Here is a 21,650-nt window from a genome sequence, read left to right as displayed (position 1 = left end):
TTGAGGGGGTTGGAGTCAGAGACCCCCTACTAGCAGCTGATGAAGACACTCTTCCTCCCCCAATCCACTCAAACAATTTAACAGACGATTTCAGAGGATTCTCTCTCTGAAGCCCATTTGGGGATACTCTGGTGTTCCATGGCTCCAGATTGAGAAACACTTTGGGTGATGGGAGCGGAGCAACAGGAAGTCACCTACTTTGCTGATGGGGATGCACACAGTAGCACGGGCACTTTGGAAGACAGTTTGGAGGTTTCTTACAAAAGGAAACATCCTCTTGCTATATGATCCAGCAGTCTCGCTCCTTGGTATTTACTCAAATGAGTTGAAAAGTGACGTCCACCCGAAAACCTACAGACAGATGTTTAGAGCAGCTTTACTCATCATTGCCAAAACTTGGAAGCAACCAAGATGTCCTTCAGTAGGTGGTGAATGGATAACTGTACATCCAGATGATGGAATATCATTCAATGTCAAAAAGAAAGTATCGAGCCATGAAAAGACACAGAGGAACGTTAAATGCACAACTCGAAGTGAAAGAAGGTAGACTGAAAAGGCTGCATACTGTATGATTCTAACTATGTGACCTTCTGGAAAAGGCAAAACTATGGAGACAGTAAAAAAGATCAGTGGTTGCCAAGAGTTTGGGGAGGGAGGGAGGGAGGAATAAGGGATTTTCAGGGCAGTGAAACTAGTCTGCATGATACTGCAGTGATGGACACATGTCATTATGCATGGTCCAAACCCATGGAATGCACACCATCCAGAGTGAACCCTGATGAAAACGACAGACTCTGGGGGATGATGATGCGTCCATGGGAGCACATCCATCGTAACAAATGCCCCACTCTGGTGGGGATGTTGAGAGTGGCCGTGCTGGTGTAGGGGCAGGGGATGTATGAGAAATCTCTATAGCTTCCCTTCAGTTTTGCCGTGAATTTGAACTGCTCTACAAAAAATAATACAGTCTTAAGAAAAAACAATGAGAAAGCAAGATTCCCTTCACAACTAATCTATTCGAGAAGGCCATGGACACCTGCATTCATTCAGCGCCTGACTGGGGAAGAGAGGTCTGACTGGGGCCCTCTGTTCTTCTGAATTGTCTCTTCTGTTTACCTGGTAGCGCAGGGACAGGAGAGTCTGACTTTGCAATGTCGGCGGGGACAACCTCCCAGCTCCCCGATCTCCGCGGACCTGTTACCAAGCGGCCCTTTTCTCCCCACGGCCACTAGAGGGTGCAAGGACCACGGGCTGCTACTGGACCTCGGCGCTGCCCAGGCCGCTGGAGTCAGGCCCCGGGGAGTGATCAGCCCCGGGAGGCCCTCCCAGCCTGACAGGGGAAGCAACAGCAGGTTCTGGAAAGCCCCAGGACGGCAGGTAAACGTTTTCCGCGGCAGAGCATCTGTTGGCGGCTCCTCTAGCCAGGCTGACTGGCAGTGTGGGTGGCAGTTCCTGGAGACCCGGAGCAACACCCTCTGTGGTCCCCTCACGTCTGCATTCCTGAGCCCGGACCCCAGGAGCAGCCACAGGGCAGCCTGAAACCCTCCCGGCCCCTCTCCAGACTGTCTGGCTGGGTCTGAGAGCACGCAGGTCCATTCCGGGCTAGAGTAACCCTGTAATGGATCAGGCTGTGCTTCCTCTCTAAGGCTTGGTTTTCACTTACTGTAAGTAATCCTGCTTCGCCTCCGGTGAGTCTTGAGAGCAAGAGGAAAAAAAGGGCAGGAGCGTAGCTCTGAGTTCGCCTGAGCCAACATGGCGGCCCCCACGGGCGGCCGAAGCTGCGAGCTGGGCCAGGCCTAGGAGCATGGAGGAGAACTGGCACCGGGAAGTGCTAAGGGCCTGGGGCTCTGGAGGTGGACGCACTTGGGTTCAAACCCAGCTCTCCCATCTACCAGCAGCTCTTGTTACTTTCCCTCTGCGGGCCTCAGTTTCTTCATCCTGGAAGTGGGGGTGACATTCAGGACAGTGATAGACCATGGCTCCCCAGCACTCCCCACAGCAGGGCCTCAACTCGTGGTAGCTAAAATTAGACAGTGGCTTAAAACAACCCTGTTATTATCCTTCCAGTTCTGTGGGTGGACCTGGCTGGCTGGTCCCGCCTGGGGTCTGACAGGCTGGGGTGACTTGGAGGTTCCAGGGGGACCCTGAGAAGACTGGGCCCCTCTCCACTCCAAGCTGCCTGTCTCAGGATCTCTCCTGTCCACCAGCTTCCTCCAGCAGGACCGCAGAGCTTTATCTCCTGCACCTGGGGTCTCCCCAAAAGTGCAAGGTGGAGCCACCAGCCCTTCTGAGGCTTGGATCTGGAGCTGACCTTGAATCTCATCTGTCATTGCCCACTAGTAAGCCCCAGGCAGTGCATACTCAGTGTGGGGGGGGAGCTACCCCCTGTTGGGGTCTGGACACCAGAGATGATGTCCTAGTGTCCCATAGCTGTTAGAACAATGCACCACAAACTTAATGGCTTAAAATAACACCTATTTATTGTCTGACTGTCTTGGAGGTTAGAAGTCCAAAACAGGACTCACCGGGCTAAATTCAGAGTGTGCCCTGGATGCCTTCCTTTCTGGAGGCTCTAGGAGAGAATCCTTTCTCTTGACTCTCCCAGCTTCTAGACACCAGCAACATTCCTTGCTTTGTGCTCCCTTCCCCCTCCTCAAAGCACATCTCCAACCTCTGCATCCACCAACACATCCCTTTTTAATTCTCTGATTCTCCTGCCTCCCCTTAGAAGGCCCGTTATGATTACACTGGATCGAACTGAATAATCCAGATATAACCTCCCCATCTCAAGGTGACCTGATTAATGATCCTGATTCCATCCGCACCCTTAATTTCCCCCTTGCCAAGTAACATATATCTTCATAGATTACAGGCATTAGGATGCGGACATCTTTGGGGGACGTTCTTCTGCCTACCGTAGGGTAGGAAGAGAGGCACTTGACTGATCTTACTACATTTCTTCCCAAACCATTTTTGGAGATTCGACTGATCCTGAATTGTGTTTCAGGAAAAATGTTTTGCAAGCCTTTCCATAAACTACTCCCTTTGGTTGTTTTCATTCAACTAAACATTGCCTGAGCTAGAAGCCCCTGTGCTAGAGACCGTACAAAACTAGATGAAGGAAACACTGTTCCTGTCTTCGAGAAGTTCACCATCATGCCCCCCCTCCCCCTGCCAGCAAACCATTTCTCTTTCTTCTGGCTCACAGCATCCTGATGTCGTGCAGACTGAAATGGGCCCAGCTCCAGTGAATCACACTTGGTTTGGGCCGGGGTCAGAAAACTATGGCTCACAGGTCAAGTTCAGCCTGCCACCTGTCTTCGCAAACAAGGTTTTATTGGAACAGAGCCACACCAATTCACCCACTATTGTCCGTGGCTACAACTCTGTAGAACGGAATAATTGCAAGAAAGCCTGCCCCACAAAACCAAAGAAATTGACTCTCTGGCCCAGTGTAGAAAAATTTGCTGATCCCTGGTTTATTGTATTTATTTATTTTTAAAGATTTTATTTATTTATCTGACAGAGAGAGAGCTTACAATCGGGGGGAGCGGGAGAGGGAGAAGCAGGCTCCCCGCTGAGCAGGGAGCCCGATGCAGGGCTCAATCCCAGGACCTTGGGATCATGACCTGAACCAAAGGCAGATGCTAAATAAAATCTTTTAAAATAAAAAAAATAAAATTTATTTAGAAATGCAGAAAAATTGCAAAGATAGCATGAAAAGTTCCCATCTACCTGCACTCAGTTTCTCCTATCACTATCTTACATTAGTATGGTACATTTGTTACAATTGATGAACTAATACTGATCCATTTTTATTAACCAAAATCCAAACTTTATTCAGATGTTCTTAGTTTTTACCTAATGTCCTTTTTCTATTCCAGGGTCCCATCCAGAATACTACTTTATATTTATTTGTCATTTTTCTTTAGGTTCCTCTCAGACTTTCCTTGTCTTTGATGACCTTGACAGTTTTGATGAGTACCGGCCAGGTGTTTGCAGAATGCCCCTCAGTTGGGATTTGTCTGATGTTTTTCACATAAAGAGCCTGGGATGATGGAGCTGGGGAGGAAGACCACAAAGATGAAGTGCCATTCTCATTGCATCAAATCAAGGGTGCAGATCACCAACGTAACTTCTCAGTGTTGGTGTTGACCTTGACGATGACCTGGATAAGGTAATGTCTCTCAGGTTTCTCTACTGTCCGTGATTTTGTTCTTGTCTGTGATAAATATTTTTTTCCCACCTTTATTGAGATATAATTGATAGTGATATCTTGATGAATGAAAAATGCTTGTCTCAGGGTGCCTGGCTGGCTCAGTTGGTGGAGCATGCAACTCTTGATCTTGAGGTTGTGAGTTTGAGCCCCACATTGGATGTAGAGATTACTTAAAAATAAAATCTTAGGGGTGCCTGGGTGGTGTAGTTGGTTGAGCATCCAGCTCTTGGTTTCAGCTCAGGTCATGATCTCGAGGTTGTGGGATCAAGCTCTGTGTTGGGCTCAGCGTGGAGTCTGCTGGAGATTGTCTCCCTCTCCCTCTGCTCCTCCCCCTGCTCATGCTATCTCTCTAAAATAAACAAATAAAATCTTAAAAAAACAAAATCTTAAAAAAAAGAAAAATGTTAGTCTCAGAAAAGGATGTAAAGTACAGATAGTTAAAAAAATATATATATATATATGTATGTACCATAGATGTTATTTTTACCCACCCTGCATTGATTCTTCTTTCTTCTGGTAACACCTTCCCCAGTTTTCTCTGGGGAATGACTGGTCCTTCATTCTCAGCTCAAGTTGTGTTTGTGGGGCTGATCCCATTCCTAGATTCCTGGGGTGGACCCATGACCCAACTTAACCAATCAGGGCACCCCATCCTCATAATGGTTTGGGGGTGGACATATGACCCAAGTGTGTCCAATGAGCATCGGCCCTGGAAAGAGATATTGTCTACCCATTGGCCTGGCTAAGCTGGTAGGGTATGAGCTTGGAGAACCAACGGGAGCAAAGCAGAGATGATAGACAGAGAAAGACAGATCCCTGACACATTACTTGACACGTGTATCCGACTATGCCCGAAGCTAGTATATTCCTTTTCAGTTGTGTGGGTCAATTCTTCTGCTCCTATTTTAAAAATTATTTTTTCCTACATTTCTTTAGTTCTTTGTTGTGTTTGTCTATTACTATCTTCAACTTAAAAAAAAAAAAAGAACGAAATTTAACATTAATGCCCTACTGTCTTCTGATAGATAGTCTACAAGCAATTTGCCCCAGTTGTTCCCATAATATCCTTCTTGTCTCCAGTTCAGGATCACGCACTGCACTCTCCTGTCAGATCCCCAGTCTCCTTCAACCCACAACTGTTCTCCAACCATTTTTGCTTTTTGTGACACTGATGCTTCTGTCTAAAGAGTTATTTTGTAGAGTATCTCAATTTGGATTTGTAAAATTGGTTTCTACTGCTGAGATTCTTTTTCAAAAAGTTTATTTATTTATTATTTATATTTTTAGTAATTTCTGTATCCAATGTGGGGCTCGAACTCATAACCCTGAGATCAAGAGACACCTGTTCTTCTGACAGAGCCAGCCAGGTGCCCCTCCACTGTTGAGATGCTGATGAAATGTTTTTAGTGAGAGTACTTCCTAGTGATGATGTGTCCCTTAGTTCCTCACCAACAGAGGACACTTAATGTTGATTTTTCTCACCGTTGGTGATGTTAAATTTGGCCATTTATTGAAGGTGGCATCTTCCAGATTTATCCCCCATAAAAGGCACCTTCTGTCATTGGTACTTGATAGGTAACCTGTGGGGTGATAGTTTAAGACTCTGTATACCTCCACCCCTACACACACACACAGCTTTTTATTTTATTTTATTTTATTTATTTTATTTTAATTTTTTTTAATTTAAAGTAGGCTCCATGCCTAGCATGGAGCCCAATGTGGGGCTCGAACTCATGACCCTGAGATCAAAACCTGAGCTATGATCAAGAGCCATAGGCTTCACCGAGCAAGCCACCCGGGTACCCCAACACATATAGCTTTTTTAAAAATGTTATTTATCTATCTATTTATTTAAGATTTTATTTATTTATTTGAGAGAGAGAAAGAGAGAGAGCACAAGCAGGGGAAGTGGCAGGCAGAGGGAGAAGCAGGCTCCCTGCTGAGCAAGGAGCCTGATGCTGTACTTGATCCCAGGATGCTGGGATCATGACCTGAGCCAAAGGCAGACGTTTAACGTCTGAGCCACCCAGGCGCCCCCACATACAGCTTTTTAAAAAGCAGGTTTGAATTGGATATCTGTCCCTTGCCACCAGAAGAATCCTAATCATTATAGTGTATGCCAGTTACCAAAATTTACCCTTTTTATCGGCCCTGTGAAAGTGGATCTGGGCCCTTTGAAACTTTGTTTCCCGGGCCACCTGGTGCTGAAGCTTTGTCGAGAGAAAGCACTGGAGAGACATTGCAGGAGGAAAAGGCTTTCCTTCCTGGGGCTGTGTGCTTACTTGGCAGGCCCTTGGAGTGTGCCTGGCTACTTCTCCAGGGCCCCGTTCCTCCGGCGTCCGGGGGCTAGCAGCAGCCAGCGGCTGGCAGCTTTGCCCAGCCTCTCAAATGTTAAATGGGTCAGGAATCATAAAATCTCCAAAATGACCAGCAATGCGAGGTTCAGGATATTGAATATGGTTTGATGACGGCTGCTATATCATGTCTTTGGGAGATAGAAGTATTTGCCAATTTGGGTTGGATTTTACGGTAAATTATATAAATTTAAAACCATGCCACATCTTTAGGAAGGAATCCCAGACATGCAAGGTGCTCCATCCTGTCCCTGCTCCAGGCAGCTGTCGTGACAAATAAGTGAGACTGTGTTTAGGACAGTGTCCAGGGCTGATTCTCCAGTAGGCCTAGGTGCCCTGATACTTTTAGGGGCCTGTGGAACTATTTTAATTCATTTTAATATCAAGAAAAAATGAACATAATCCCACCTACCTTGGTTTTATCTTTGTATCAACACAGTCACAAGATGTAATATATTTTTTAAAAGGGAAAGGCCCATGAAAGTCTTTTTTTTTTTTTTTTTTAAGTAATCTCTACCCCCAATGTGGGACTTGAACCCACGACCCCAAGATCCAGAGTGGCATGCTCTGCTGACCAGGCCAGCCCGGCACCCCAAGCCCATGAAAAGTGTTATTGTGTCTCTGACAGTGCCTGACACAGAATTGAGTTGTTTTATCATCCTCCTCATGGTTGGGATTATTGGCAAGAATGGGCCACTCCTCCTTAAGGTGTGGTCATGAGAGAAATCCCCAAAGGACAGTTGTGGGAGCTGGGATTTGATCACACACATCACGACACTGGGGGCTGGGGGAAGGAGCTAAGTGGGATTGAGGGAGATGAATTTGACAGCGGGGATTGGAGTCTTCGTGGGTTGCCATAATCATTCCAGGGAACATTCTAAGAGGTGTCCAAGATTGGTGAAGGGCCTTAGCCACGCAAAGGTAGGATTCATTATCTCTGGAAAAAGTCCCGCTGGGGCACTGCTCTGATTTAGTAGTAAAGGGAAGTTAGAGTAATGTCAGCCCCACACCTGCCCAGCAATCATCTGGAAAACGACCTCTTTTGTACCCTGACTTTGTGATAGGCAAAATGCTATAGACCCCACTCATTACCTGCATGATGGCTCTCCTAGAAATGATTGGGCTTTTATAAACGTTGATCTATTTTTATTTTTATTTAATTAATTAATTAATTAATTTATTTATTTATTTTTAGAGAGTGTGCACATGAGCAGGGAGAGAGGGGCAGAGGGAGAGAATCTTTTTTTTTTTTTTTTTTTTAAGATTTTGTTATTTATTTGACAGAGAGAGACAGAGAGAGAGAGGGAACACAAGCAGGGGGAGTGGGAGAGGGAGAAGCAGGCTTCCTGCGGAGCAGAGAGCCCGATGTGGGGCTCGATCCCAGGACCCTGGGACCATGACCTGAACCGAAGGCAGACGCTTAATGACTGAGCCACCCAGGCGCCCCAGGGAGAGAGAATCTTAAACAGGCTCCACGGCCACCATGAAGCCCAACACAGGGCTTGAACTCATGACCTTGAGATCAAGACCTGAGCTGAAATTAAGAGTCAGATGCTTAACCACCTGAGCCACCCAGGTGCCCCCCACAAACCCTGATCTAAGAAACAAACCGCCACTACGTGCCTCATTTGTGCTGGGTAGCACATCACCAGTAGTGGGACACAATTTAGAAGACTGTCAAGTCTCTACCCTCTTAGAACTTATCAAAGGAGGGAGTGTGTCCCAAAGGAAACAGATAAGCAATCAAAATCTTAACAGATTATAACCTGTGCTAGGAAATCAAGAGGAGGCTGCTTCTAGGAGTTGGAACAGGGATGACTGGTTGTCTCTCCCATATCTCTTCTTTCTTTTATAGTCATAGAGTCCCCCAGTTTGTAGCTGGCCATGCACATGGCCATGCAACATTTCCCAGGCTCCCTTGCAGCAGGCATGGCCATGTGACTGCGCCCTGGCCAATGAGATGGAAGCTGATGGGGAAGTGTCATGAAAGAGCAGGCAGGTCCTTCTCCCGTTGGAAAGGCGAATGCTGGAGCACCCATCTTAACCATGTAAGGAAGGCTATGCACAGCAGAGCAACAAGTTAGAAGGAGCCTGGGATCCAGACACCAGGAAGCCCCATCCCAGCTCTGCACTGCCCACGTTCAGACTGATAGGTGACAGAGAACTAAATACCTGTGGTTAGAACCCATCTAAGGGGAAAGGGCTTACTCTAGGTGAGGTGGTTCAGGAAGGCTTCCTGGAGGAAGGGGCATTTGAAGGGTGACATCCAATAGAAACATAATGTAAGACATGTATGTAATTTAAATTTTTCTAAAAATAAAATGATAGGGGCACCTGGGTGGCTCAGTCGTGAGGCGTCTGCCTTCAGCTCAGGTCATGATCTTGATCCCAGGGTCCTGGGATCGAGCCCCACATTGGGCTCCCTGCTCAGCGGGAAGCCTGCTTCTCCCTCTCCCACTCCCCCTGCTTGTGTTCCCCTCTGGCTGTGTCTCTCTCTGTCAAATAAATAAATAAAATATTAAAAACAAAACAAACAAATAAAACGATAATAAATAATAAAATAAAATTTGTTGGTAGCAACATTTACAAAGTAAGAAAATGAAAGAAAAGAAAAAGAAAAAAATTAAAAAAATAAATAAACAACAAAGTCAGAAGAAGCAGGTGAAAATAATTTTAACAATATATCTTGCTTAACCCATTACGTGCAAAATATTGTCATTTCAACTTGTAATCAATACAAAAATTATTGAAATTTTATTTTTTTCTTAATGCTAAGTTTTTTTTGTTTGTTTTTTTAATTTTTATTTTTTGGAGCAACCAGCTACTAGGTGGTTCGATTAGTCTTTTGCCCAATGCTAAGTTTTTGAAATCCATGTGCATTGAATGCTTACAGCACTTCTCAATTTCTCAATTTGGACTAGCCCCACTTCAAGTTCTCAGGAGTCATACCTGGCTGACAGCTTCCATGTTAAATAGCCCATCTTTGGAGGGTTGAAAGAGCCAATGAGAAAGGCTGCAAAGAGCTTTTTTTTTTTTTTTTTTTTACTTAGGTTTCACACTGGGCATGGAACCCAACACGGGTTTTGAACTCAAGACCCTGAGATCAAGATCTGAGCTGAAATCAAGAGTCAGATGCTTAACCAACTGAACCACCCAGGCACTCCTGCAAAGAACATTTTAAGCTGAGGAAATCAGGGTTAGCACAAACGGCCAGATTGAGAAAGATCAGGTCTGAGTTTATATAATTCTTCACTTGACAGGATCTTTAGCAAATACAGGATTGGCCCAGAGGTGGGGGATGGTGGCATGCTTGACTATTTCAAAAGCTCCCTGATACCATACAGATTGCACCTTTTTCCCCTTGTAAGTGCAATGCCAGGGTCCACCATAATGAGTGGTGAATCAGACTTTCTACATTCAAATCTTTGCTCTGTTGTGTATTGCTGTGTGACCTTGGTGAATTACTGAACCTCTCTGTGCCTCAGTTTTTTTCATCCCTAAAGGGTGGGTGATGATAATAGAACTTGTTTCAGAGGTTGTTTCAAGGAGCATATGTTGAGAACTTAAAACAGCTCTGGGCCTGTGGGAAGCATCCATTGGACAATGGCTATGGATTTGGAATTGCTTTCAGCTCCGAAGTTAATGATGTGCAAGAAGAAACAAGGAGGAGGGGCGCCTGGGTGGCTCAGTCGTTAAGCATCTGACTTCGGCTTGGGTCATGATCCCAGGGTCCTGGGATCGAGCCCCGCATCGGGCTCCCTGCTCTGTGGGAAGCCTGCTTCTCCCTCTCCCACTTCCCCCTGCTTGTGTTCCCCTCTCTCACTGTCTCTGTCTGTCCAAAAAAAAAAAAAAAGAAACAAGGAGGAGATGAACCTCTTGCCAACTGGGTTTACTGAGCTTCAGACAGGAGAGGGATGAAGGGAGGTGAATGTTCCAAGAATGTAATTCATTTTAAGTCATAACATACGGAAGTGGGTGGCAGTGCAGATACAAAAGCAAGCTGGAAAAAGCTAGCCAACAAGCAAAATCAACCAGGAAATAAATGGATATAGAAAAATAATGCCTATTATTTTTTGCCTCCCTGTTCTGCATCAGGTTTGGAAACTCTATGCCTTTAGGAGCTAGCTGGTTTTGCCAATAAGTGAAGCAGCCTGAGTGTAAGGATAGGGTATTGGTGAGGTCTGTGGCCACAAGTTTCTTGGCTCAGCCAAGTGTCAGTTAAGCGACTGACTCTTGATTTCGGCTCAGGTCATGATCTCAGGGTCTTGAGATCAAGCCCCACGTCGGGCTCCGCACTGAGTGTGGAACCTGCTTGAGATTCTCTCTCTCCCTCTGCCCCTCTGCTCGAGCGTGCTCTCTCTCTCTCTCTCTCTCAAAAAGAAAAAAAAAAAAGTAACAATTTACAAAGGTGAATCACTTAGAACAGTACCTGGCACATAGACATTCAATAAGTATTAGCTATCATAATTATTGTTGTTGATGTTGTCATTAGTTGCATTGCAGAAATGGGGGTAGTGGGACATGGATGCTCAAGCTAATCCTTATACTGGCATGATGGAAGGCATTAGCATGGAAGTCAGACAGCCCCAGATCCGGCACTCACTACCCGAGTGACTCATTTGCGTTACATAACATCTTTGAGTTCAGCTTTCTCAAATGTAAAATGAAGGTAAATATCTACATGCTTCAGTCAGATGTTTTTGTCTGGGAGGAACAGAGATTTATATTAACCATAAGAAAATGTATCATTTCACATAGCAGAGAGCCCAGAGATGGGGTGTCCTTCAGGTATGGCTAATCCAGAAACTGAATCTGGTCCTCAAGAACCCAGAAACTCCTTCTCTATCCAGGCTTTGCCTTCAGGCTAAGGTTGAGCTTCTTTTGTGGTCACTGGGTGGCTTCTCCTGGTAATTGAGGCTATATGCCTTATTCATACCCAATGAGCGCTGGAGAGCCCCCCTCTCCCTCCAGATCTTTGCAGTGTAATTGGTCTTATACCTACCCATGGATTGGGAAGTGCCCAAAGCTGATTGGCTTAGGCCTGGATTCCTGAACCAATCACAGGCATGGAAATAGGATCTTGAAATTTATTTATTTTTTTTTAAGGTTTTATTTATTTATTTGTCAGAGAGAGAAAACAAGCACAAGCAGGGGGAGCAGCAGGCAGAGAGAGAAGCAGGCTCCCCGCTGAGCAAGGAGCCCAATGCGGGGCTCAATCCCAAACCCTTGGGATCATGACCGCAGCCGAAGGCAGATGCTTAACTGAGCCACCCAGTCGCCCCACCCGGGTGTTTTACAGGGGGAAGGGAGAGAGTGCCAAGTTTACCCTGATGCTTGACATGGACTCATCATCCTGGGCTTTGTGACCCAGAAAAAAGGAGAAAGGCCTGGTGTCAGATTGTCTAGCAGGACTCTTTGGGGGCTCATCAAAGGCATTTTGTTTAATATACCCACAGAGGCTTCTCCCTGCTGCCAGAGCTGCTTTCCTAGAATAGCTATGGTGCAGGGGGTGGAAGTAGCTAAATTCTCATCCATCATCCACAGAGAATCCAACGTCATTTTTCATCATGACCTCCCGGGACACTAACTCCACCACACCGCTCCCCTTTGTACCCTGGGTATCGTCTGAATCTCACCTCCCAGGGGTGTTCAGCAGAAGAGTCTCCCTGTCAACCCAGGAGAATGATAGCTGTAACCAAATGCTTCCTCCTTTGTTAGGAGTCTGCTGGGGCTGGAATGCAGCTAGCTTAAGCAAAAGGGAGGGCTTACTATAAGGATACGGAGCGTCTTACAGAACCTAAAGGCCTCAGGAGGGTCCAGAAATGGAAAGCCATCAGAATTGCAAACCAGATTTGCATTTCAGGAGCCTCTTGGCTCTGTTTTTCTCTGCAAGTTGGATTTCTTCTTCTTTCTTTCTCCAGCCTGACTTCCCAAGGGCTGTGGCAGGTCTAGAGCTCAGTCCTGGCCACATGGTGTCTTTCTCTCACTCTCTTTCTCTGTGGCCTGGCAAAGGATGTAGGGTAGCCACGGACAGTTAAGCAGGTTCCACACTGTACAAGGACCCCTGAGCTAGGAGACCCCCCTGTGTTTGTCAAGCCATGTGCACAGGCTCAGGGGGCATTTCCACCCACAGGGAAGGTCTTCCCCTAACTCAACAAAGCTGTTGGGTGGGTTAGTGGCACCCAGAGTGAACTCTGGACTCATCTTCCAACCACAGCCCTTGAATCCCTTCAAAGAACTGTTCTCTCCCAGCTACTTGCAGCTTGGTTGGGATTGTCAATCAAGGTATCAAAGGGTAAGGATATGCTGAAGTTAGGTCTATCTTGGAATCTCAATCTTGGAGCCTACTTGCCCAGCAACAGTGCCTGGAGAGACTGTTTGATTCTGCCTCCTGGATCCCCAAGGCTGCTCTTGTCCCTGTTCATCTTTTCCTTTGATTGTCTGATCTATCCTTTCTCCTTCCAACAAATGCCTATTTGTTGCTTAAGATAGTTGGAGTAAAGTTGTATGCTGCTTACAACCAAAGAACCCTAACTTACAACAGCCGTCACAAGACCAGACATATCTGAGCACTTTTTATGTGCCGGGCCCTGTTCAAAGCACGTTTTGTGTAGACTCATTTACTCCTTATGACAACCCTATGAGGTAGGTGCTATTGTAATTATCCCCATTTCACAGATGTGAAAGCTGAGGCTGAGCAGGCAAAGTAAGTTCCTCAGGACCCCCCAGGTATTAAGCTTGGATTTGGATTCAGGCAACCTGGCTCCAGAGTCCAATTCTTATTCAGTCTCAATTCCAAATTCCCAGGGAAAGGATTCCTCTTCGCCCCAAAGGAGTCAGACGTACAACCCTAGCCCAGTAAGTGGTACAGGGAGCATGCCATCCAAACATGGCTTCCAGAAACTCTCTGCTAAGGGTGAGGAGGGTCGTGTGTTAAGTCATGTTCCCAGTTCCCCCTTTCTGGGGACACAGTGGGATGGCACTTCCTGCCCCCTGCTGTATGTGTGAGGCTCCCTGATTTGTCCGGCCGCTGAGTCGTGCATGAAAGGGACCGTGTAAGACATTTAGTGGCTCCGTTCTCTCCGGCACTGTATCCAGCCATGTTAGCCTGGGTCCTGAGTCACCATGAGAAGCAGAGTCTCTGATGCCTGGCAATGAACGTGTAGTGTGAGCAAGAATAAACCTTTGTTGTTTTTGGCTGCTGGAGTCACTGGGCTCTCGGGGTAATTTGTTATGCAGTGGAACCCTATCCTGACTGATACAGTTAATTGAGTCACCTTAAAAAGCTCTCTCTCTCTCTCAGATAATTTTTTAATTTTTTAAAATTTATTTTTTAAAAAAGATTTTATTTATTTATTTGACAGAGAGAGACACAGCGAGAGAGGGATCACAAGCAGGGGGAGTGGGAGAGGGAGGTGCAGGGTCCCGGCTGAGGAGGGAGCCTGATGTGGGACTCGATCCCAGGACCCTGGGATCATGACCTGAGCTGAAGGCAGATGCTTAACTGACTGAGCCACCCAGGCGCCCTGATAAATAAATGAAATCTTTTTAAAAATCTATCCTATTGTGGGTGGCACCGTGCTGAAAACAAACCTAATGCTTTTTGGATACAAACTGTGGCCCTGGCCAACCCAGCCCCACACACAGAATTCTCAGCCAATTTCCCTTCCTGGTGGGAATGGTGTCCTTGGGATTGATGGGATGTCTGAGAGATGTCTCTGTGGCCACTGGAGGAAAAGACAAATGAGGTCTGGATGCCAACCCTATGCTCTGGGAAACATCTCCCTGGGAATGCCTGTGCTTTCTGTTTGTGGTGCACATCGGAGCCTGCCTCCTGTTCAGGGTGCCCCAGGTAGGAAGGCAGCATGGCGCAGTGGTTGAGCACTCAGCCCAGAGTTCAAATCCTCGCTCTGCCTCTTACTGGCTGGGTGACTTTGGTTAGGTTATTTTATTTTCTCCTCTCAAGAAACGGACATGATAATTATAGTACCGTCTCCTGGGAGTGTTGCAAGGGTAAAAATGCAAATGTTATGCAAATTTGCCTAGTCAGTCCTAAATAAATGTTTGCTCTTGGTTTTACTATTATCTCAATAGGAGCAATAGGAAACTAAGAGCGGGTACATTTTCTAGACCCAGGTGGCCCCATCGGCTGGTATAAACGTGAATAAAGAGAGAGGAAAATCTATAGCTAGTTAGTTATCCCTATTTAAAATAAAAATGCCAGGGGCGCCTGGGTGGCTCAAATGGTTAAGTGTCTGCCTTCGGCTCGGGTCATGATCTCCTAGTCCTGGGATGGAGCCCCATGTCAGTCTTCTGGCTCAGTGGGGAGTCTGTCTCTTCCTCTCCCTCTGCCTCTCCCCCCCTCCCCCGCTCATGCTCTCCCTCTCTCTCTCTCTCTAATGAATAAAATCTTTTAAAAAATTAAATTAGGGGCGCCTGGGTGGCTCAGTCGTTAAGCGTCTGCCTTCGGCTCAGGTCATGATCCCAGGGTCCTGGGATCGAGCCCCACATCGGGCTCTCTGCTCAGCGGGGAGCCTGCTTCTCCCTCTCCCACTCCCCCTGCTTGTGTTCCCTCTCTTGCTGTGTTTCTCTCTGTCAAATAAATAAATAAAATCTTAAAAAAAAAATAAAATAAAATAAAAAATTAAATTAAAAATTTAAAAATAACTAAAATAAAATACCAATAATAATAATAATAAAATGAAAATCCATGCTGTATTCCTACGTTTCCCTAAGCGTGGTCCAAAAACCACATTTATCCAAGTCATTTTGTGTGTGTGTGTGTGTGTCTAGCTGGGATGGGTTGGGTGCTGGTGGAAATTGCAGATGCCTAGACCTCAGCCCAGCCTGATCAGAGGTGGGATGTAGGAATCTGCATTTTTTAAAAAAAACTCCCCAGAGATTCTTAGGCTTACTAAATTGAAAAACTGCTCTCTCTTCGTAAGAACCTCAGTGGGGAGAAGAAGATTACAGCCCATTGTTTGGGATGTCACGAGCAGCTGGGCATAAGGCAGGCCAGGGAAACTGGACATGCCTGCTCATTTTCCTTTCTCGGGACACTGCTGCCTGGCGTCCCTCTGATGGCAGACGAGCCGAGGGGACGCTGAGCGCTGGATCTGAATCACCTCCCGGCCAGCCCACGCCAGGAGCAAATGGGTGCTTCCTACCTTCCAGTCTGGCCACAGCTCAGCCCGTCAGAGTCACAGCTGGTCCCTCAGGGTCCCCGGGGCAAAGGCAATTCGAGGCTCAGCGACCTGTTAGCAGCCTAACAAGGTGATAGCTATGGTGTACAAGGCCAGACATCAAAGAGAAGGCGGGCAGAAGGAGGGAGGGGGACGCTTTCTGTGCAACCGCCCTGCTTTCCTGCAAGCCAGTGGGTTGTGTCACCTACAGGGGGCACCTGGAGTGAGCCGAGAACACTGTCCCCTGTTTTCACTTGGGAAACTTGAACTCTTTGCTCTTCCCTGCTTCTGGGAAAACACGTAGGGCTCTGGCTTCACCTGAGCTCGGCATTGCACGGAGCCATCAAGAGTGTGGATTCTGGAGCCAGGTTCAACCCCTGGCTCTGCTGTGTGATGTTAGGCAAGTTAACGAACCGCTCTGTTTCCTTGGTTTCTTCATCTGTAAAACGGGGATCATGGGGCCTGCACCACTTTGGGTTGAGGTGAGGATTGAATGAGTTAATGAGTGTGAATGTATGTCAGGGGCGCAGAGTGCTTGCTGCCTGTGATTCCGCAAGTGAGAATTAAGTGTTCTTGGTTCCATTGCCAGTACTGCTTAGTAATAATTAAACATACTTAACAAGCCCTCCTTGAACCCCTGAAAGCTTTAGGTATGTGATATAATCTTCATAAAAATCCAGTAGGTTCTGGGGGCACCTGGCTGGCTCAGTCGGGAGAGCATGTGACCCTTGATCTCGAGGCTGTAGTTCAAGCCCCACATTGGGTGTAGAGATTACTTAAAACAAAACAGTAAGTTCTGGAAATGCCAGATAATGTTGATGGTTGCACAATCTTGTGAATGTCCTCACTGCCTCCAAACTGCTAAATGTGTGCTTTAAATGGTTGAAATGGTAAACGCGATGTTATGTCTGTTTTCCCCACCCACGCACACACACCTGGGCATAAGGCAGGCCGGGGAAACTGCACATGCCCGCTCCTTTTCCTAGGAGCTGTGGTGATCACACCTATATGACAAATGAGAGGAAGCAAGGCTCAGAGACACCTGTGCTTGCCCAGGCTCACGGCGCTGGGAGCAGCTCAGCCTGCCTTATGTCCCAGCGTGCTCGACACTGTCGGGAACACCAAGCACCATAGGGCGGTACTGCGGCTGCCCCCTCATCCCTTCATCCTTTAGTTCTTTCATTCGAGAAACATGAGCTGCACCCCTGCTATGTGCCAGGTCCTGTACCAAATGCTGGGGTTCAGCAGACAGAGAGAGACCGTTCACCCACTCGCCCAGATGGATGTGTATTCACAATGGAGACACGTGCTGAGAAGGAAAGTACCTGGAAGAGGGCATGAAAACCAACTCCAACTAGTCAGGGGAGTTTGGGGACAGCCTCCTGGACGAAGTGACAGTCAGGAACTGGGACATGAGTAGGAGTCCCCAAGCAGAGGTGGGAAGGGAGGAACATTCTAGGTGGAGGAAGCAGCCACTGTGCAAAGGCCCTGTGGCCTCTGTGGCAAGGACAGGGTGGGGGTGATGGAAGAAGCCAGGAGTGGGAGGACCACAGAGGCCAAGTCACACACGCAGGCTGCCCCCCTTGGAAAGCTTTGTCTTTGTCCTAAGAGTAACAGAGGCCTTTAAGGGTGTGAAGCCAGGGAATGCTGGGACCTAATTCGCCCCAGGAAAGACCACCTCTCCCCAGCCTGGACATCCCACCGGCAGCGATGGTGTCTGTCGGGGCTTGGACAAGACTCCCCACATCCTCATCCCCCCACCACACACACAAAGCACCTGACCCGCACACAGCCCTCTACCTCTGCCTCCCCCCAACTGTATTCCTCTCCAGAGACCCCTTGGGACTCTACACATTTCACCTCTCAGCTTCTCTCTCTCCACCTACCTCAAAGCCAAGGACATTTCTCTTCACAGTGTCCCTGGCACATAAAACAGGGCCTGGCAGGGGCACCTGGGTGGCTCAGTTGGTTAAGCGACTGCCCTCGGCTCAGGTCATGATCCTGGAGTCCTGGGATCGAGTCCCACATCGGGCTCCCTGCTTAGTGGGGAGTCTGCTTCTCCCTCTGACCCTCACCCCTCTCATTCTCTCTCTGTCATTCTCTCTCTCTCAAAAAATAAATTAAATAAATAAATAAATAAATAAATAAATAAATAAATAAATAAATAAAACAGGGCCTGGCATCTGATAGGTGTTCAATAAACAGACACTCAACTGTTGAAGATGAAGTCCTAACATCACCCTGCAGACGGGAGGGAACAAGAGTACCCGTGGGGGCCAGGTAAGAGTCTACTACAGGAGTCTGGGTGGGGTGATGGTGCTTGGATGCTGGGCTGCAGAGAGAGGGAACATTCCAGATGTGATTGGGAGCAGCCCTAGGAAGTCTTCTGAGGACCACCTTGGTAAGGAAGAGAAGGACATGTTTCCTTCTCAGAAGAAAGATGGTCCAAGGTCAAGCCCAAGGTGTGGGAGCAGAACCAAGATTAGAAACCTAATCCAATTTCCACTCTGCCACCCAGACTGATCGCACCAACTGACTGAGAGCCCGTCCTATTCTTCCCACGGCTTCAGGGGCTGCCAGAAACCTCCATCCTTGTCTTGCACCTTCTGGCGCTTCTGGGGGTCTTCTGCTCCTTCTTTGTGTAGCTTCAAGGCACAGCTTAAAAGTCAAGTCCTCAAAGAAGCGAGGGGTGGGAATGGAGGAGAAGGGGAAGGGAGGGAAGGGAAGAGAAGGAGGAAACAAGAGAATGAGAGGCGTTGCTTACATTCCAATGTTGTACCTTGAAGTGAGGTGTACGGCCAACTCACCTCTATACATAGGTCCATGATTATAACCATAATCCTCTGTTCAGATAGTTACTTCCCATCTCCCCCTTGATGGTCTGCTCCAGGAGGCAGGAAGAGCTGCTTCTGCCTCCTCACCATCTCCTTGGGGCCTGCCCTTAATTGGGGCTCAAAAACTATCTGAAGATGGGAGTAAATGCTCACACATGGGGCATGCTAGTGTGCTTTTACCCTAATGCAAAACGGGATAGGCTCCTGCCCTCCAAGGACAGAGAGGACCAAGCAGGACATCCGCTCACTTGCCCAGCACACATTTATTGAGCTCCTGCTGTATGCTGGGGTGCAGAGATGGAGGAGGGGGGTGGAGCACACATGTGCCTTCCCTGCTGGAGGCCCTGACTGGTCCTGTCCCCTTCCCCATTCACTTCCAAGGAAAAGAACACAACACATGGGTGTTTTCTCACCTCTTGTCTTAGACCCATCCATTCATTCATTCTCCAGATTGTTTTTTTTTTTTTTTTTTTAAAGATTTTATTTATTTATTTGACAGAGAGAGACACAGCGAGAGCAGGAACACAAGCAGGGGGAGTGGGAGAGGGAGAAGCAGGCTTCCTGCCGAGCAGGGAGCCCGATGTGGGACTCGATCCCAGGACCCTGGGATCATGACCTGAGCCGAAGGCAGACGCTTAACGACTGAGCCACCCAGGCACCCTCCAGATTGGTTTTGAGCCCCAATTATGGGCAGGCCCCACGGAGATGGTGAGGAGGCAGAAGCAGCTCTTTCTGCCTCCTGAAGCTGACAGTCAAGGTGCAGATGGCCATTAACTAAATAGCTGAACAAATTATTATTTAGGACATTCTCTATAGAGGTGAGCTGACCTCACTTCTTAATCTGTGGGCACAGTGTCAGAATCTGAAGGAAACATCCTGGAAACACAAGGTTCCCTGCCCGATCTGTGTACTCATGACAGTGACAGTCAGCGCTCCGGTGGTCTGTGCATTGCTTTGTTGCAACTGCAGAGTAACCCCAGGGGCTAGCATCGGTATGTCCATATTTCAGAATTCAGAATCCACGCTGAGGCCCTGGGGGGAGGGGGGGTTGCCTCCCCTGACAAGTAGCAGGGCTGGTGGGCTGTGAAACCAGGGCTGTCTGAGCGTTGCTTTCTCCGGGCCCGCTTTAGAAGGCAGTCCGGTCCACCGTCTCCTAGAGGATGCCTTCACCACACTGGTCCCCTCAGCCTGCCTTGCTTCTTCCTCTTTACTGATGTAGTCGCTGCACGTCTGTCTCCTCTGCCAGCGTGTGAGGCCAAAGGAAGGCTTGTAGATGAGTCATCCCTTGCTGGTGGCATGGTGCACAAGGCCAAAAATAATTGGATTTAGAAAGAAATGAGTGCAACTGACTTTGATTAGCCCTATAAGATCCTTTTGGTTCTGAGAGCTCTCCTGTTAACGGAAGTGGTTGCTAGATGTGTGTGGTTCACACACACGTTCCCAGGGCCTCGCACAATGCCAGGCGTGTAGTAGATGCTCAGTAAATACTCGTTGAGAGAATTCATTGAAGCTGTTTCGGTTTCTCCTTTCACTGCTAAATCATATCCACGCTGTCCTCATTCTCTTCCTCCCTCCTTCTATACTTCTCCCCTTCCTGCCTTCTTTCCTTCCACAACTCATGAGTCCCTACTAGATGTTGCGCACTTTCTCAGAGCCTTGGATCGCAGATGAAAAGCGACATGAAGCTCACAATAGTGGGTTCCACAGACATATTTTTAAAAATTCCCTTTGGGGATGCCTGGGTGGTGCCGTCGGTTAAGCGTCTGACTCCTGGTTTTGGCTCAGGTCATGATCTCAGGATCATGAAATTGAGCCCCAAGTCGAGCCCCACGTTGGGCTCTACACTCAGGGTGGTCTTCTTAAGACTCTCTCCCCCTCTCCTTCTGCCCCTCGCCACTGTGCTTTCTCTATCTCTCTCTCTTTAAAATAAATAAATAAATAAATCTTTAAAAAAAAATTCCCTTTAATATAAGGTGCCGAGCACTATATTATTTTATTTTCCTATCACTTACTTGCCTTTTTTTTTTTTTTAAGATTTTTATTTATTTATCTGACAGAGAGAAAGAGAGAGTACAAGCAGAGGGAGAAGTAGGATCCCCACTGAGCAAGGAGCCCAAAGTGGGACTCGATCCCAGGATCCTGGAATCATGACCGGAGCTGAAGGCAGACGCTTAACCAACTGAGCCACCCAGGCTTCCCTTACTTGTTTTTTTTTTATCAGCTTTTGAATACTTGATCTACGCAAATGGCACTTATGTAATGTACACATCTCGACTCGGCACCTATGCACATACCCGCAATACCAATACTATCAGGGTAGGAGACAAAGTCATCACACCCCAAAGACTTCTTGGGTTCCTTTCCTTTTTTTTTTTTTTTCTTTTTTCTCTTTTCTTTTTTGGTGGCAAAAACACTTAACCTGAGATCTACCCTCTTCACAAGTTTTTAAGTGCACAGCACTGTGCTGTTCACTACAACAGATCTCTAGAGCTCATTGATCTTATAGTTAGAACCAAGTTAAAGGGCGGACTAATCGGTTCTTTGGTGGGGGCGGGAGGGCGGGGTGTCCTCACTGGGGAAGGCTTCAGAAGAGCTGTGGTTTGAGCAAGACCCTGAAAACTGACCGGGATTTCTCCTCATGCCAGTGCTGGTGGAAACTGCTAGAACAGAGGTGGAGTGTGTAGCTGACTGCGGAGGACCTGCAGGGGCCTAGGGCAGCAGGGTGGGAGGGTTTCGCAGGGAATAACAGTTCGTCATGCCAATGAGTCCTTTTGCAAGTAGTTCTTAGTCAAGTGGCTGCAGATTTTACACATCAGTAGTAGAAGGGTTTTATTTTTTAACTTTATGGAGGTATGTATAATTTACGTATCATAAACTTACCCATTTAAAGTGTACAGTTCAATGATTTTTAGTATGCTTACAGAGTTGTGCAACCATCACTATAATCTAATGTTAGAACCTTTCCATCACCCTGAAATGATCCCTTAGGTCCTTTTACAGTTAATCCCTCCACCAACCCTGGCCGCCTTGAATCCACTTTCCATCTCCATGCCTTTGCTGA

The 21,650-nt window shown here is 47.3% G+C and overlaps 1 protein-coding gene across 1 annotated transcript in view; it reads left to right on the top strand.

Annotated features, from left to right (window-relative positions):
* Positions 1-1,281: 1,281 nt before the first annotated feature.
* Positions 1,282-21,650, top strand: part of USP7 (ubiquitin specific peptidase 7) — a 112,876-nt gene continuing 92,507 nt past the window's right edge. The window contains exons 1-2 of the mRNA XM_032392159.1: positions 1,282-1,377; positions 3,933-4,177. The gene's annotated coding sequence lies outside the window, so the exon portion shown is untranslated. The remainder of the gene's footprint in view (positions 1,378-3,932; positions 4,178-21,650) is intronic.

Source organism: Phoca vitulina, unplaced genomic scaffold, assembly GCF_004348235.1.
Source record: "Phoca vitulina isolate PV1807 unplaced genomic scaffold, GSC_HSeal_1.0 scaffold66, whole genome shotgun sequence".
Taxonomy (NCBI): domain Eukaryota; kingdom Metazoa; phylum Chordata; class Mammalia; order Carnivora; family Phocidae; genus Phoca; species Phoca vitulina.
Note: the sequence above shows the minus strand (reverse complement) of the source record. Positions and strands in the feature narration are given on the sequence as shown.